General features: G+C 41.4%; 1 long non-coding RNA gene across 1 annotated transcript; it reads right to left on the minus strand.

The window, feature by feature from the left end:
- Positions 1 to 3010: 3010 nt before the first annotated feature.
- Positions 3011 to 6239, minus strand: LOC128761022 (uncharacterized). The gene is made up of 5 exons (XR_008414890.1): positions 6090 to 6239; positions 5110 to 5159; positions 4858 to 4977; positions 3358 to 3491; positions 3011 to 3265 (listed from the first exon to the last, which is right to left on the minus strand). It is a non-coding gene; the product is annotated as an uncharacterized LOC128761022 (long non-coding RNA).
- Positions 6240 to 19423: the final 13184 nt, after the last annotated feature.

The raw sequence follows: 19423 nt of genomic DNA on the forward strand, positions 1-19423 counted from the left end.
TAACTTGACCACACATGTTCACAACAGAACCATGGAGTGATCCTCAGACCCGAGGCGCCACAGCGCTAACAGTGCTAACAGCTAATACTTCAAAACGTGCGTTCCGTTGTTTAAAAGTTGCCTAAAAACTAAATGCAGAACCAAATAAATGTGCTCCAAAATAACCATGTGTCAGTAGATGGTTTTTCACAACTTAAAAGTGATTTTTCGACTAAGCACAAGCCACGTGGGCCATGCCAGAGTCTTATTTAAAAAAGCTCTGGGTGTTCACATAGTAGCACATGCAGCATATCTGCCACCATGGAAGACATGAGACACAACCTTGCCATTCCCTTTATACATGTCGCCGCCCCATTTCACAACAAGCCATTATTGTTTAAGCATCACCTCGTACTCCAAACTAAACTGGTCAGTAGGAGATTCAGCTTCTCATTCAATGTGTTTTCTTAATTTCCACAGCTATTTACATTGTTGCTTCTTACTGAAGGCGTCAAATCTATGAGTGAGACCATGGAATTATGTAGCAAACAAAGAAGTGTGTAATTCCTCCAAGCAGGTTTTATATTTTTGATTCTTAAAACAGCCACCCTTTGCTGTGGTTACTGCATTGTTCACTATTGGCATTTGGGCCATGAGCTACATGATGTAGTCGCCTGATAAGGTTTTCCAACAGGTGACTCCATCATGAAGCTTATTAGGACCAGGGTTTGCAGCACTGCCAACACAGCAGAGGAGGCTGCTCTGAGTCATCTAAAATATGAAACATATTTAAAGTGATTCAACATTTCTTTTCTGTGCTGCATAATTCCATATATCCTGCTTCATATGATTGATGTCTTCAGTATGTAGCTACAATACAGAAAGTGAAAATAAAGAAAAAACGCTGAATCAGAACACGTGTCCAAACTTTGTGCCTGTACTATATGTGAAGACCAAAAGTACAGTTTAAGACAACAACATCTGGGAGATTTGGATAAGAACCATGACACCGAATTTGAATTTAATACATCCTGTTTCACAACACATTGGCATCAAGCTAGGTTTTAGCCAGCAAATGATTCAAACTAGGGCTGCAACGATTAGTTGATGTCATCGATAACGTCGACGTCAAAATCTGTCGTGTTGCTGTTGCTGTAAACACACACAGGCAGCAGAATGGACATCAAAAACTGGTTGTTATTCAGAAGCAGTGCGAAAATATCCCATTCTCTGGAATCATTAAGATATGTTCATTTCTGTTGTTTTAATTGGTTCCTGACTGAGGTCCGACTCCAACTGGCTGCCGTCGCTGCGCGCCCCAGGCTCCGCATCACCACCTCCGACTGACCGCCACAGTCACGGAGGAGTTCGAGCGGGGACGGGTCGTAGTGTTCAGAAGTGTGGCTTGGTTTTGTTTGCAAAAATAGCGCGTCCTGAGGATGAGCAAACCCCTTCGACACCATCATAGAATGAGTGTTGCGTGTTTGGTCTGTGATGCCACTCACCATTGAGCTAACAGCTAGCATGTCGGTTAGCACGGCGCTAACTTGTTGTAAGTTGTAGATGTAGTGAAGTGTCCTCAGTGTCTCTCCTCCCAATAATAACCAGGACTGAACTAGGGAGCTACACTGAACACATTTAGGTTATTATTCAAAGAAGACCTTTTGATGTGGATGTTGATCAGATATTTTATATGAATATTGATGATTTTAAATTCTTCTCAAGGACCAATAAAGACCTCCATTTTAAAGAACCTTTTATGCTTCATTCTTCACTTGGTTAATACATGTTCCTGGATTATGTGTCACTATTTTAACGTACTTGTTTAATAATGTATGGAGTCGTAGTATCACAGTGAGATGATTTAAGCAACTTTAGGTTAAACAGAAATTCAAAATAGGTCCAAACAAAGGTAATCGCGAGTAGTCGACTAATCGAAAAAATAATGAATAGATTAGTCGACAACGAAAATATTCGATAGTTGCAGCCCTGATTCAAACAGTAACTTTCCACTACGGTGAAACTTATATGACACCAAATAGAAGTCGCAAAACACCGCACTCTCCTGTGATGTAACTGTGGCACATGAGCACATCGGGATGACAGTGTTCGAAATTGTTAAATGTATTGTGTTTGAATATGAAGTGCTTTTACTGAGTTAAGGATGCTGTGGTTCAATGTGTACAGAGTTGTAATGTACTGGATGTGTGCTGTATTTAAATAAGCATCCACATGTGAAAAATCATTTATCACAAAAAAACGTACCAAACGTGTCGAGGCCATTTGGCTGGGCCACTTCAGAGAGGAGGGTGCTGCGTTTGGCTGAAGTTTCTGAGGAGGCAGAATTTGTTTTATAAGGGTAATTGATGCTTTGCTGCGAGAGAAGAGGGCAAAGCAGGCATGAAATTGTGCCGGGGATCAGATCTGTATCAGAGCATACAGGAGAGCTGAGGGAGAACGGGCTGGCAGCCCAGGGTGGCTGGATTAGGGCGCTGTTCAGCACCGAGGTACAGTGAAGAGCCAATTTGATTCTCTAGCAAACCAATCAGGGGAAAAGACTTGTCTCCTTTTAGAGTGGAGTTTAGAGAGGAGCTGCTGGAGAGCAGCCAGAAGTGGCAGTGTTGTCACAGAACTCCCATTCACTCCATGTCACAATCACTGTATGCCAGACCTGGGCAAAGTGCGGCCTGGGGGCCACATGTGGCCCTTTGCCTGTGCTTTTGTGGCCCTCATGAGGTCAGACTGAAACTATACAACTGATAAGTAGTCATTTTTCTGACTATTTCTGTCTTGTTTCAACAATAATTATAAGATGTTCAGGACTAAAAGTTCTATTCATCTGCCATTTTAGTGAGTATTTTTTGTTCCTCAAAATACATTGAAAGAAAATGTAAAATATAATTTGAAATTCATTTCCTTTTTCATAGATATTTGTGCTATAGTGTTATTATTTATATTCAAATTAAATCACATATTAAATGGAATGTTTTTATAGGTTTCATGCCATATTTGCACTTCTTAATATCCTTGCTTCCATTGAATCTTTAATGGTTGGTTCGTCCTGGTTACTTTTTTCCGTCCCGCTTCTTAGACATTGCGCCTTCATGTGGCCCTTTAGTACATTGATTGGATTTTTAATTCAAAGAGGGAAAAGACGGAGGGTTTGTTTCCTCAAAGAACTGCATCAGATATTGATCATCCAGATGAGGGCTATGAGACGTGATTCCAAAAGTCACTCTGCTTGCTTCCAGCAGCTCCGTCCTCAGCCTGCAAGGGTCATGCAGCACTGTGCAGGGAGAAATAAAGCCGTGAGCAGGGGTCAGTGGTCGTTTCACACCTGAATAAGCAGCTGATTACACATTGTGCTCAGGTTTGTACCACATGAGCGGCGAGCCGGGTCATCGGAGCATTTCCTTTTGAGTATTCCTGTAGCAGCGTGATGTTATTGTGTTGGCAAGCAGACCGGAGCGGGCCGTCTGCGCGGCTCATCAGAATTCCCCAGCTGTCCCTCCCTGAATAAAGAAAGGGAATGGGCTGTCAATCCCTAATTAATAAACTCTTACACAGCCGGCCCCCTCTCTGAGCCGGGCTGTCTGATCAATAACCATTGTGCTGCACCTCAGATGGAAGCCATTCAGATTTATCTGCTAATATCCTGGGTGATAGCCAGAGCTAGACTAGAGATGACAGTAGGCTCAGAGCCTATTACCACCTTATTTACTGTTTTAAATTCTGCTATAGTCACAGCCAGTTGCCGTCGGTGGAGTAACAAATGGAGGAAAATCTCTACCCTCCGCCCCGGGACAAGTCAAGGACAAAGCAGATGGAAAACGTATGAGAATGTCTTTATTCCAGTGTATTCTCTGCGCCGGGTGTTTACACACGAGCAGGTGAAGACGGTCTCGCTCCACAACGATCACTTACTGTTGTATTTTAAGGCTTAATCTGGGAAATGTATTTCAGTGTTAGGTGGCAGTGAAATCCAAACATACATGTATTGACATGTATTGAAAGGAATTGACATTGTTTTTCACTCCTGTTACACTTAAATTGATTTAGTTTTTAACCTTCAATATTATTGCTATAAATAAAACCTCTGGTTTCTAGTTAAATAAAGGCAATTTTGAGGCATTCCTTCTTTAAATGAAAAGACAGACTGGATTTGTTGTCATTTGTTGTCTGTATTTATGTATGATGTCGGAGTTTGCAATCTGAAACTCTGATATGTAATAGCACAGAAACTGTCGCTCTCTTAACCCATTAACCTTCCAATCTGGAACAACTCCAGCTCTCAACCACAGAATTAGTTCTGTAAAAATAACAGCAATTGCATCAGTCATGTCAACCTAATTCATAATTAAAGTGAAATAAGTCAATGTTTGGGTTAAATACGTGGGTTGCCTCTTATAACATTGGTTGCCGTCAATACCAACCAAGACGAGGATCTCCAACGACAAATCACAGTTTCATTTTAGATTTTAAAATGGCATCACAGAAGAACAGTGGGGAGAGTCCACTTGCGTGTTTCATCTGTGTGCTCTGATTTCTTCCCACCAAGCAGGCTGAGAATCATAAATAACTCTAAAACCTCACATGTCAGGCCGGTAACATGCACATAGAAGCTCACGCATTGTACACAAACAAAAGAAAAACCACAACACAAACATGGTGACCGAAATGAAAACTACATTGGGGACCGCCTGTTTACTGTTATTTCCGATAGGCTCAACAGCTGTTGCTACACGGCTCTGTAGCCAGTCATTGTTATGAAGTGATGGATTTTCACGGTGGAAAACTGAAAAACTGTACCCTCATCATTTCTCTTTATTGGCAGGCATGTACCTCCAGATTAAAACGCTCTTCAAATGTTCTCATTACCTCGCAACATCAACAAAAGTTTGAGATGGAGATAGTTCCAGAGTTGAACCCATGTCCTACTCATCAACCAGTCGGCAGAACCAGGATCCATATAGCATAGGTATATGGTTCAGGGAACATCTGCGGAAAGAAAAAGCATCATTTAAAATGCTTGTTGTGGTATTTTTCTTATTATACTCCGTATTATACGGAGTATAATGGTGTTTTTTTTTACTAATGGGAGATGAACTGTTTGTTTGACACTGCACTCACCATAAAAAGCCATGTATGGAACCTTTGACTGACAATTGATGGGCCATCGGCTACAAAAACAACAAAACAAGCAGGTCAATTATAAATCCTCATCCTGGTATAAATGCGGCTTCATCTCCGGCTCATGCAGCACAGGTCGCTCTCTTCATCTGTCGTAAGGTCAGACAGGAAAACAGATCGCTCTGCTTTGACTCGCATTCAAAATGAATGATACCGACAGAGCACGGATGCAAAGGCTCATAGATAAACGGCGGGCAACACCACTGTTTACTCTGGTGTCGCATTGATCGATAGACCAATGAGGCCGAACCTCTCAGGGCCGGTGATCGTCTGTATTCAAATCAGCTTTATTTCCTGCTCGTCTTTGCTGTCTCAGGAATCAACGACACTTTCGGTGACATTTAAAAATGAACATCGTTTCTGTCTAGGTATTCTGCAAATCTATAAAAATAATTTCCACTTTGGGAGACAAATGTTTGCACTTGTGAAAACCATCACTTAGCCTGAAGGCAAAAGTATTGGAGACAACCCCCCTCGATGAAAGACGAACAAAACAAACTCGGCAGTCGGAGCAAATGCACCGTTCTATTAAACGCTGGAAGGAATACTGAGCAGTATGAATAAGAATATGTTTCTTCAAAGAACATGCTGGTTCCAGATGTCAATCAACACCGTAGCTATAGGAACTGTAATAACAGCACTTTTGTGCAGATGTATTTGCAGTCATGTTCCTTCAGGAAATATACCTGCTACTTCAACTGGATTTTCAGCACATTTTGGTCTCAAAAATGAATATTCACTTCCAGAATAACATTGCTCTTCTGTATACTGTCTGTATTTTTTTAGTAATCCATCGATCAAATATTTTTTTAGGGTTTAAAATAAATCTTTATACTTTCTTAATAAAAATATGACCATTATATTTTTATTATTTCTGTTTTTATTTCCATTTCTGTTTTTCATTCAAAACTGCGAGTTACCTTCCCGACACCTTCCTTCTCCCATCTGATATGACTTCATCCAACCGTCTATCCTGAGCATATCATCGGTTACTGGGATCACATGTCTACACAAGCATCAGAACCAAGCTGTAACACTGTGGTTGTGGTTGTGCTGTAACACTGGGTTCACTGTGAGCTGCACCGTCCTCTACAATCGTTGCACCCAGGCGACACACACTTTGAAACATGATAATGATACAATAAAGACGCTACTTCTATGTGCATAAAAACAATAATTCTTTTTGCCTTTGATATAATATATTAATTTGCTTTTTATCCTGCCCAAACATGTGCAAATCCCCAAAAGTATTTCAGTGAAAGTATTAAGGCACATGTTATTTTGCCCCTCTGAAAGACCGGACCATTGTCTTGAGCACCGCACGATGGTCACACGCTAATGTCATTAGCATTAGCATGTGTTTTAGCCAACTGTTGACAATTCCGCTCCTGAAGTGATTGTGTTCTGTATTGAGATGATATACAGTATGCATATGTTTTTTTGGAAAACTAAATGTGGGAGTAGTTTTCACACCTAAAGATTCATTCGCATTCCTCCAAAATGAACAAATAATTTGTGGATATTTGATATTACACGGTGTGTTGTTTGGAAAAAAAAGCATTGCCGTCAGAGCGCAGAACACAAGTTGTAGGTTTGTTTGGGAACCCGATCGCTATGAGAACTGTTGGTTGGAGGTTCGGCGTAGGTCACGCTTCATCAGACCAGTGTTAGTGATAAGCACTTTGTCACAATCACTATTCTTGCTCAGTGGAGTTGAACTGAATTATCAACACATCCAAGCTTGTGTTTGAAATCCTGCCTCACCTTTGTTCATCAAAGACAATGCCAGTCACCACTGTCCAATACGGCAACGTTATCGCTGCCCACCACATTAGGATGACTGTGGGCGGAGGGTCGACTGTGGAGATGACACGTTTGGGCACTCGACAATCACCCTTCACATCAATGTCACAATCCTTGTTTGAAACTATCTTCTGGGTCAGCGCCTGTCAAAACAGGAGGATTATTACGTTTATATCTGAGAAGGCCTGACATTTTGAAAGTGGTTGCTGAAGTGTGTTTATAGGTTGCCAAGATATTTCCAAGCACTCGCATATAGGACATTTACATTTATTTACTTTGATGAGCTGTTAAAGCTGACAGCGAGTGCGTACTGATGCGCCAGCGCGCAAATATACAGATACATTAATCTGTGTTTTGATTCAAGCTTAATCTCCTGTCTGCTCCTCTGCTGCTGGTCCTCGCCTTTCAGTTTAGCATGAACAAAGAGTCGAGAGGAGCCTGCTGGCACCGTTAAACCCTTTTTATCTCAGCGCTAACCTGGCGGACGTGCACGTGCGCAGGTGTTGGACGCTCGTGGGTTAGCCATTCACTAGATGGATCCAATTACTAACCGCTGCCAGATTAGTCAATTGCCTGGCGGAATTAATCACATCATTCCATAGTAAATTCTATTCTTTTAAACCTGCCTTTAAAGGTTTCCTCAACAACCTCATTTGTAGCTTCATTTTCTCACCGTAGTTCTTCCATTTGCAGTTCATTTTCTTTCCCATCCTGAAACCACAAAGCTCTGGATCAAGAGTACCACGCGCTGACATAATGCGAGACACATACTGTAAGCCAACCATCCGTCACTCAGAGGCACCAATCCTACAGGTGCTCGTGGGATTAAGCACAGAGAGTAATCGCAACACTTCACCATTCTTCCACATGTCAGTCGTCAACGCTGCATCCTGAGCGCTCAATTACTTCTTGCATCTACTGTCACAGTTTCTGTGAATGATCCATGACACAAAACCCTTGGTTAGTGAGGTACGTTGGCTGCTTTTTTCTTACGGTCTGAACCCTGCGGCGGCGCGACCAAGGTATGGATTTTTACGACCAAACAACCTTCATGTCGCCAAAATATTGAGCCTCATATCATCAATCTGATGAAATCACTGGTGTCATATTCACATTAAAATGCTCCCAATGGGTTGTTTTTGTGTCCACTGCTCCATGGTGGAACTTCAGACATGCGAGTGAAAACAGTGCATTTTTTTAATTAAAATATATGTATATATATATATATATATATTTTTTTTTTAAGCCAGGTGCACCACTGACCTTTCTTCTGGCCTCTTGTTCTTGTGCAGACACTCGAAAACGAAGGATCATATTTGAGAGCCATTGCCTTTCAGCTCAGTCCTTCTCACCAGGACAGACTTTCAGGTTTGAGAAGATCTACACTACAGATCCTTAACTTCTCCATCTTGGACAGAATTTTCCTCTCGCACTTCACATTCAGCAGCAAACGAAAGGCACATGCTGCCCTGTGCATTGACCGCAGTGTCACGGTAATGTATGCACTTCATGCTGTCATACTACCACCAGGACTTAAAAAGGTTCTATTCGTTTAGGTGAATAGGGACTAAAATAATGAATCGATCCAAATAACAGATTAGTCTTGTACAAATCATCATCTTTTAGTGCCCCATTTCATAGTGCAATAAACAACGTCACGATAGAACCGCAAAAAGAGCTTGCTGAAAGTTGATTTAGTTCAGTGATTCGATTGGATGTTGTGTTTTCATTACATAATATTTACCTGCTTTTACTTGCGGAAGTGATAGAAATGAATGCAGAAATGTTTTTCGCTTCCCCAAAATGGCTCTGCCAGTGTATACTGTTCTGTACAGTCAGGAACTTCATATCAACTCGTAAATACTGTTTCAAAATAAAATTTTAGGTCACATATATTTCTGTCTAATGCCTAATACAGATTTTAGATGGATTAAAGCGCGGCAGAGAACAGGAGAGAACTGCAGAGCTGAATGTTGATCCTGCAGTAGTAAAAGCGTAATCCCAGCCATGTTTCTACGGAACATGTCTGATGCAGCCAAACACACAACAGCCCAACACAGTGGTCCGGAGGGAATTCTGATAATAAAAGGGAGCGAATCATATCTCCAGTCCTGAAACACAAAAGATCAATCACCTTCATACGAATGATGCATTGTTATGACGACAGGAAAGATGGTATCACGCTGGAACAATATCCACCACCTCCTTTTGGGATCAAAATTATTAATGTAAAATACATTGTTTTAAATGATCTGTCTATCATGAAGTACTTTGTGTGTGCCACTAGGTGTCTCATTCCAGGCTTGTTTTCAGGCCACACACACAGCCAGTCACATGCAGGGTGCACATGGTGTGTTTAATATGACCAGCAGAGCCACTCTCCACATGTGCTCCAGTCTCCTCAGAGAGAACAGGAAACCATCTGCTTCCCTCCATCAGTCTGACTCGTTTCTGGAGGAAAAAAAAACAGGCCTGAACCTGCCACTCAGGAGAGCTGAGAGAACACACAGGCGCACTGCAACATCAAACGCAAAAAAACCAAACAAACACAACAATCGTTTGTACGCACAGAAAGCAGTGCCTCTAAACGCTGCTCATCTCTAAATGCCGGGAGAGATGTGACAGTAATGACGACAAATATTTACGCCTGCGCTTCTTAGCCTGAAATAAAAGAGCCGTATAAGCAAACCATTATCTTTAATAGGGGGCACTTCCGCTGCTGCCGCCTTCATTAGGTGCTCGGCAATAGATGTGCTCATTACAGCGCTGCTCTGTCTTTGATATAGCTGGTTGGTTTCTCCATTCTTGAAAGTCTTTTTCATTTCACACTTTGATATACAACAAGTTGTCTCAGATAAACTGTGTTTCATATCCAGTGAAAGAGGATGCAACTATAAATGGAATTATATTCACACGCTTGTTGCTTTAAAAGTCTGTTTATGTTCAGGAGAAGAAACGTTTTCCTCCCTAACACTTCTGCCAATAGAAGCTGGTGAGACTTGTGAACAATGATTTCTCTCTTTTTTTTTAATCTGGGGTCACAGCAGTGGAGAAATCCATTTATTAGTAATTTACACTAATAATAAAAGGAACTTCTGGTTTTCACGAAATAGCTCCACAAACTTCCTTCAATCTTGAGTATTCTTAAAATTTCTGAACACAAAAATCCTCTTTTTGAAGTGCACTTTTCTCATAACATGTCATGTCATACATAGAACCACTATTGGATGGCACTTTTGTCCGAGTCTGACTGTCAAAGTTGTGCTTCAGTACCTGCAGTGGACACTCGTGTGTGATGACATGTTGTGCTACCCCAAGTTTTTCACAATGAAGCCGAGGGTAAAGTGTGAAGTGGGAGTCCAAAAATAACCTTTTAAGAATCGTGGCTCTTTCTGCTAAACACAAAGCGCAACTGTCCTGCCATGTTAAATTCCTGCATCGTATGTCCAGAGTGAGAACTTGGTGCAGGCTGGCGAAGAGCTGTCACACTCCTGCACTCCTGCACTCCGCTGTCTGCAGTGGAAGTTTATCTGTGACAACTGTGACAGGACGTATATGAACACTATCTGATGACTTCAATAATGTCAGGTGCACTTCCTCTTGCTGTGGTGCTGCGCTTAGGAATTGAGGAAGTCATCTTGTATACATCATGAAAGTGTCTGTCCCTTACCAGAGATCAAAGAGTATTTCATCACAATGTGTACGATATGATCTGAATCTGAGTATTAACCTTCATTTATGACTTTTTAATCGTTGAATTGTATTGGTGTCTGCTGCAAAGCTATCAAAGCTAGCTGAGCTAGCAAAATTCAGATGATCTAAACAAGACAAATCTTTGCATAAAAATATATTAAACCACATTCATATTATAGTTTATTGTCGTATTGGTTTCTTTTTGCTATTTTTTACACGTAGTATATATTTGAAACACTGTTTTCACCCCAGATTATGGATATATTTTTTGCTCCTCCCAACTTCCCAACAGCATTTGCAGGTTTCATTGTCTTCTTTGTCATTTCTTCACTAGTGTTGATGCAGCGGTTGCACCACAGATCCCTTGCTGTCCCTTTTACATCCTCACTGATGGCTTTCCACTCCTCGTGGCTCACACTGAAATGGTGTCAAGTCTTTTCTTTCGTGCGCTGTGTGCTATTCTTATGTGAGGAAATCGGATTATCATTCCCAATGTCTTTCATTGCTTCTCGCCGTCATCGCTGACACTGTCACAGTCACACCCCGGTAGAACCATAATATCTCCTGCTATTAATTGATATTAAATATAATTCATGCAGCGCTCACATTATATTTGGGGAGAGTATTCAAAAAGTTGCTTTATCATGATGAACAAATACGAATTTCAACTCTTTCTTCATCTCACGTACAAAAAGAAATTACTCAACGTATCCTATCTACAACCTCTAAAATGGCATATACTTTTTTTGATACTACTTATACTTTGATACTATACGTTTTATGTTCATCAAACACGGCAGGTGTAACATTTACAGTGAAGTGGCTGCGCGATGCTAGCGTCTTCAGTGGCTCCCATGTCTCATGTACCAATGCTTTTTGACCGAAACAGGCCGTTGATCCTTCACCAGCGCACCAACTCAGTCCAATTTAATGATAAAAAAATATTGTCGCTTAGGCTAGTTTTGCTGTGCCAGTAGCACTTGCTAGCGTTAGCATCTCTGGCTAGAAATAGCTAACATAGTTTAGTAGTTTACAACATGTTTTTGTCCACGTTCAAGTGTGTGTTCAAGTTCATAAAATCCAAAATTAGCTCTAGAAAGTAAGAAAACAAAAAGTAAAGTAAACTAATTTAATAAAAATAATAATCGATCATGTGCCGTCCTTGCATCGATGAACAATCGTTCATGTTTTTTCACGATTACTTTCAACAGCCCGCTGTTCTTCCTGTTTCAGTGCATGAAAGTATTGTAAATTCTGGACTATAGAGCGCACCAGAATATTAGCCACACCAACTAGATTTAGTTGGAAATGATCTCACTCGCTTCACCCTGACGCGGAGATTTTAAAATGAGCTTTTTAAAATGTCAAAACTGAAACGTGCTTTTGAATTTTCTCCCATTAATTCTTTTGTAACATTTACACCGGGCCCGATTTGGAGAAGATGTGCATTCCTGTGAGGACCCTTAACTGCAGCGTAAATCAAAATAACGCTAATGTGTTTACCTCAAATGCAAGACAACCATTTGGGGGCTTTGACGGCTGTCACTGCATACTATATTATTAAACCTGAAAGCTGCAGTGTGAGCAGGTTTGCTGTTGTCAAGCGAGATGATGCATTAGAGGCTTTCAGTCTTGGTCCTGCCTCCTGCTCCCGGCCAGCCATTTCCCCATGAATTCTCACTCACTGGTTGTAAAATCTGCCTGTTTGACTACAGCTGTGGGTGTTTATGCGTCTGTCACAGTGTGACTGTGGAGAATAGGCTGCAGAATGTCTGTTATCTATTAATTCCTTCATTAAGTCCTTATCACCAGTTTTAATGCCAATTAGGATGCTCTTTAATGTGGTGACGGGGTGGGCAAGCCACCGCGCTCCGCTCACATCTCGGTGACAAGAGAAGAGGACTCAGCCTCTTTAAGAAGGGACCACCCTCACTTCTGATGGTGACACACAAGACGTGAGAGGCCTGTTGGTTTCCTCTCTCACACAGAGAGGTCACAGCAACAGCACGTAACAATAGATAGACAATAGATTCGACCTCATGATCGCACTCAGACAACAAGACTTGAATTTGGTCCATCATCATCTGCTTCAATATATAAGAATATAGCACTAATAACATCCTCTTCCACTGAGTCAGCTCAGGACATAAACAAAAAGTACAAATAAAAAACAAACAACCATGTGTTTTGTGGCATCAACTCCTCCCTTTTCCTGAAGAATACATGAGATGAGTTCATCTTCACTGTTTGGATGACAACTGTAGGCCTCATTCCTCTGAGGGGAGTAGGATGACGCCAGAGCTTAAAAAATTTAGCAAAGTGCAAGTTTTGTGGTGACTGCAGCCTGGGATGAGTAAACTGTTTGTCTGGAAGACTCAAAACTCCTACGTACCAAGGTCCTCCACGAAAAACCGTGGCAAAAGTGGGGGAACCTAAAAACACAATGACCTTGAAGGGACCGTCTCCTGCTAATTTCGGGAGCTTCTGAAATGATAGTGGACCCCCAGGGGGCAGTCAGGTTCATTTTCTTTAAGTAAAAGAAAGCATGTCGGTTAGAAAAAGGTGGACTGAGACTCTTTTTAATGCATTGTTATGCCTCGATTTTGAAGTCTATTAACACGTCAACTCTGTTGCAATTGCTCACACAGAAACACATACAGGTTTGTCGCACTATCTTTGTGGCCTCCGCTCATTGCCATAACGCTTTCCCCAGTCTCTCATCTGAAACCTAACCATCCAAAACTCATGGCTAAACTTAACCAGGACCCTTAACTAAACTTAAACCTAACTATAATGACCTTGTTGTTTTGAAGTCTTCATCCTCAAATTGAGACATAAGGGCCCCACAATGAGGTGTTTTCCCCCAAAATTAGGAAACGATAGATATGCTTAAACATGCACCTACAGTCATGTTTTTATGAAGTGTGGGCACATTTCATTGCCATAGTGCTTTCCTCCGCTGCTCACCCCAAACCTAACCACCAAACAAATGGCTAACCTTAATACCTTAACCAGGACTCTGAACCAAACTTAAATTCAATTCTGATGACCCAGTTATTTTGAAATATATTTAGATTGAAACCTCAAATAAGAGGCTCATCCTCAACCAGCAAAAGGTCCCCACAAAGGCATAAGGTCTCCACAAGTAGGTGTGTTTCCAAGAATTGGTCACTGCAAGTATAGGTATACAAGCACTACAGACACATATACACACAGCCTCACATGGCAGTTTTAACCTCAATATCTTTGGCTATAAAAATCTAACATGTATATGTATTTTCAAAGAGGCCTTTCATATTGAACAGAAAGAAATCAACCCAAAAAGTGTCAAACAAAAATGACCTTGAAGACTTAATAAAGATGGTAAGCCCTGATAGAAATGATCTCCAAATATTTCGAAGAGAACAAAGCTTTCTACTGGATGTGAGTTATAATGAAACAACTTAACAAAGCACGTTTGAACTGCACATCTCAACATTGTGCGGTGGATGAATCCAATTTGTGGATGCGCTGCAAGATGAGATGACATACATTTGCTCTGTAACGTGGGCGAGATGTCCTCATCTGCAGGGAACTCTGATGAGCACTGCCACACATTTACATGAGAGCCCAGATCGAGGGGCCATTCGTGTACAGACCTCATGTAGCATCACAGAACTTCTGCAAACACTGGCTGATCGTGGCGAGCTCTGCCACATCTTTATACACTGGAAACATGGACTGTGAGGAGGAGCTGGAAATAGGTTTTGTGCCAGCAGCACATTTCCACTGGGATGTATTAGTACAATATATTGACGTTCTTATTGCCAGATAAATGTGGAGCACTTGCAGATCCCGGCAGACGTCTTAAAAAAAGACTAATGAGATGGAAATTCATTGAGACGACCGCCTCAATTTTAGGGGAAAGTGTAAAATGGCTTGTTTTGGGCACACAAAGAGTCTGTGTAATTGTTTGAAAACCAACCAAAGCAGCTCAGTTAACAATCAAATAAAAGCAAAAAACGTGACATGACATGGTCTAGAAAGAGAACATTTTCAGTCAATAAAGAATGACTCCTTATTTCTTGCTCTTTATTTGTTGGTGTGAATCTCTTGATGTTGCCTTTGAAGGAGTTGAAAATGTTTAGAAAATCAAATTGGACCTCCCAGTGTTCACTGGATTTAAACTAAGACCCTTCTATACTGTCGCGAGTGTTGATTGAATAGTTTTAGCTGCTGCTCAGTTTTTGTCTTCAGTGTTTTCTGTGAGGCATTCTGCTCTGGACGTTCATTCTCTCCACCGTCTCTAGAAGCTGAACTATGATACCTGATATTCCAGCCCACTGGACAGATAACATGTACAGGTAACATGTATATTAAAAAATAAATGAGTTAAATTTCCAATAAAAAGTAATGTCGTTCATTTTTTTAATCAGAAATTATATTTCACCGAAAAATATTACCCAGTATCCGTGGTGCTGTTACAGGGTGTGATGCTTGTGTCCTAAAGTTAGAGAGTCTCCCAATGGGCTTCAATGTGTACTGATATTTTTGAGTGGCTAAATAAAGAAATAAAATTAATAATAAATCCTTTCAGTTTGTCAGGAACTTACATGTCTGCGCCATAACCTGCTTCGCTTCGTTTCGATGGAAAAAATATTCATTAAAATATATTAATAATATAATTGTCATTATTATTGTTGTTGTTGTCTGATCAGTCATTTGGATAAAGATATCCACATTCATTTCTATTACTTCTGGTCACGTGACCGGATGTGGCTGATTATGAGGATAACGCAGAAAATTTATCTTCATAAAAAAGATCCAATCGTATCACTGAAACACATCAACATTTATGGCTGCGGTGAAAAAATGTGTCGCCCACAACTACTTTAGTGTTGATCATATTCTTGAAGCAGTGTGGCGCTGTGGTTTTAGCGCAGCTCTGAGGAGCAGCAGGTTGCCAGTTCATGTCTGGTGAGTCTTACAGTATTTTACCGTGAGCCTGAACAGTTTGATGTACTTGTGCCGACACGTGATCGGACGTGTCTAATTTTGGTCGCTCAGCACTGCATTCTGGGGTCGAGACAGGTGCATACAAGCACCTGTCTCGATCTGAAATCGTGTGATTTCAGATCAAAGGACATCAAACAAGCGTAAAAATGAAATAAGATTTAACGATAAACGCTGGAGCTTGTGTGGATTTTCAACTGAATTAAAGTGGTCTGGTCATGTCTCCCTTGCACCCGGGGACTTTAGTCAGAGCTTTCCTCACCATGTTCACTTCTTTGCGCTGTGTGTGGCGCTGACATCTCTTTCCTTCTCTCCATTTTACACTCGATCCTTCTCAATCCCGGCTTTGATCTATGCACAAGGGAGGATTTCCTGAAGACCAAAGAGGCCATTACCCAGGGGCCATTAGGCCTCTAGTAGAGCATGTCAATGAGTGCTGAGTCCTGCTCCGTTTTCACATCCAGCCACTTGACGATGTTTTAGAAGGATGGGGGAGGGAGGGGACTCTCTCGGGGGCTTAGGGCTATAAATGCAGATACTCTGTATTTTTAAGAGAACAACACAGCGTGCGTTCCGCGCTGTGACAGTGCAGATAGCGGTTTGTTTTCCGACTACTGCATGTGAGGAGGCTGGGTCATTAATTGGCGCTGTTGTTCTTTCAAGCAGACTAAGAGAGAGGAGGGGGTGAGTCATCATCATCAGGATGAAATGCTCTGACATTTGAGCATGAAAGTCCCAGAGTTCTTTGCGACCAAGTATTCCTGCGGTGGAGAGGTGTTTTAGTTGGGAAGTAAAAAAAAAAGGACCTCAAGGTTATTGGCTTGTTTTAGAGCAATAGAAATAACAAGGGATAAAGGTGCACAAATATTGACACAAACAACGAAGACTGCTATTTAGATGAGATCTCTCTGCTCCGGTGACTCGATGGAACTAAACGCTACGACAAACGGCGAGTGGAGAGGGGTGTAATCTGAAAGGGACACAGGAGCGAGATAACCTTGATTGCAGGAATCACTCTGCCGATCTCTCCAATATATATTCGCAGGACAAGGGCACGGCGCCTCTCCTCCACTCGTGTTGAGAAAGACAGCCCTCAGAGAAAATGTGCCGCTAAATGAGTGACAGTGTATCACCCTCCTGTTTGCTCAGAGAGCACTTGAGAGCGTCGCTGAAGTTGTTCTTGTCTCACTCAAGGGCATCTGCTCTGATTGTCTGTGGAGAAAGTGACTCATACTTCCTTTTTAATTACAAATCAAAAGGAGGTGTAGAGGAGGCGACGGGGTGGCGCTCCAGCCTCAGAGCTACCACGTCCCTGGGTCAAATCCAGCTTCAGGCACGGTGACGGGTCAGCGGCTCTCTGTGCTAGGTTTGTATGTTCTCCCCACGCTGGCGTGGTTTTCCTCAGGCGCCTTGGTTTCCTCCCACAGCAAATCATACAGCGGTGTCATTGATTGGCACCAGGCCTAAGGTGTTTCCTGCCTCTTTATTAATGATGATGGGATTGACAGTACAATCCAGGAACACTATGCTGAAGTGCGGCAGGGCGGGTGTGTTCCAACGCACGTCTTCAAAATACAATTATATTCCCTCAATTAAGTCACTGACATTTTACGTTTGTAAAAGTCTCAAGAACTATCTACACTGATGTGTTAATAATACTTGAAATCAAATGATTGTAATAATTCAAAGTTTAACTGAAATGGACTTAAATTAATAAAGAACATCAATTTGGAGCAAAAAAATGCTACAAGTAAAGGCTTGTAAATGCAAAATAATTCACAGTTGAATTTTCATATTTAAGTGTTCAGGGACTTTCTTTTCACTGTTGTACGGTAAATTTGAATGACAAATTACTGTTTAAAACATTCATGATTCCGTTACATTATATACTTAAAATAATTAAATTATGTGTAAAGAAATGACTATGTAAAAGACAAAACATAATAAAAAGTAAGACACAATACAAAAACACGTCAAAAAATATGTTGAGTCACAATGTAAAATATTTTTTTAGCCAAAAAACATAATCAAATATCTTTGTAATTTCATATTTCTGCTGCTTGTTTTCATTTTTAAAAATAGTCTACACTAGTAGACTATTTTAATAACAAGTAAAAAATTGCCATTTCATCATTCACCATTTTCAAGAATCGAATATTCCATCGTGAACTCCTCTGAAGCCAGCTGAATAGACCGAGTGTGATATTAGTTTTCTGTGCTGGCGCAGTGGAACCACAGACCACAGAGACGGAGGAAACGGGTCGGGAGGGAGAGAAAGATGGATAAGGTCGGGGGAAAAGAGAGATAAGCGGCGAGCACGTTCGTGTGCAAGAGAGTTTGTATGTGTGTGGCGCGGCTTTACTGGTGACTTCCCTGCGGCCTGGAGACAGCAGAAACAAGGAGTGATTAATTCTACTCTAACCTAGTTGGCCTCAGTCGTCTCCAGAAAGCCAGAGTCTGAGACAAGAACAGCCGGGTCAGTCTCCTTTCGCTCCACTCCCTGGATCAATACCAGATTGGCAGGTCAATCACTTTAGGAGAAAATGAAAGCCAATGAGCAGCGGGGACACGCCCTCGGCTGCTCTTTCTCACCAGGTGGAGGATCAACTGAGCTCCATTGATTTGTGTGTTTTTACCGAGGAGATCCCTTCGCTGGCTTGATTGATCGACTAATAAAGAGTGGATTCTCTCGGAGAGCGAAGAGAGTAAAGGCCTCCCAGGATGTCACTTGGTTTGAAATGCAAATAATTTATACATGGACAGAGAGTTGTGGAGTTACGTTGGGGTCAGTTTTCAAATGTTGACACTTTCACTTAAGACTGAAGATTAAAGACAGTGGTCACCACCTTTTAATAATGATGCCCAATAATAAAAATAATAGTAAGAATAAAAATAATAATAACAACAACAATAATCATAACAACAACTGGACCCCTTACTAAGTTTTCAGGAAAAGATACTTTTACCAAGTACAAGACCAAGTACAAGATGCATGTTTTTGCATCAGCTTTTTATTGTCCCCAGTCTATGGAGTCACACCATGGTTATGCTGTTTGATGAACATGTCACCAGAAAGACGTGTGGTCATTCCTTGGATACACTCAAAACAACGGCACATTGCAATTATGGAGACCAAAGACTAAACAAAACCATACAAAATGACTCGTGTGGCCATGAAAATGTGAATAATAGCAAACCATGAAACAAGAAGATTACATAATATGCTGCATTTAGAATTGTGTTCAGTAGATTGGTGCACAGTCTAAAAGAATCATCTCAGTGTTTTTTTCAGTTTTCATGAACATTTAAAAACAGCAGAATCTTATGAACATATTTGGAGGACAGAACATGGGTGACTCCCGTGTCAGCCGGAATGTTCACTCCACCTGTTTAGCGTTTGGCGTGCAAGTCCTCTGCTATCAATATCGCTCATGTAAAGGAGCTCTGGACTGATTTCAACTCTGAATGCTTATAGTGAATGATGTAATGTGATACGTATCAGCGTGAGTAGCTCCTGGCCTCAGGGGAATCTTCCCTGTCCTGCTGTGGTCACTGCCTTCTAGCTTCGACCCACCCACGCCGTGATGCCACACAAATACTGGGCAGGAGTCCCAACTGCCGTGTGGCTTTTCTTATCGCAAGACCTTCATGTACTGGACTCAAGGACAACCAGGCCGAGCATCTTTCCTCACGACTAACAAATGAAGCCGGTGATATAAGGCAGCTAGACCACTTTGTACCTGTGGGAGACGACTGCAGAGCAGCA

The sequence above is a fragment of the Synchiropus splendidus genome, chromosome 6 (genome assembly GCF_027744825.2).
Source record: "Synchiropus splendidus isolate RoL2022-P1 chromosome 6, RoL_Sspl_1.0, whole genome shotgun sequence".
NCBI classification, from domain to species: domain Eukaryota; kingdom Metazoa; phylum Chordata; class Actinopteri; order Syngnathiformes; family Callionymidae; genus Synchiropus; species Synchiropus splendidus.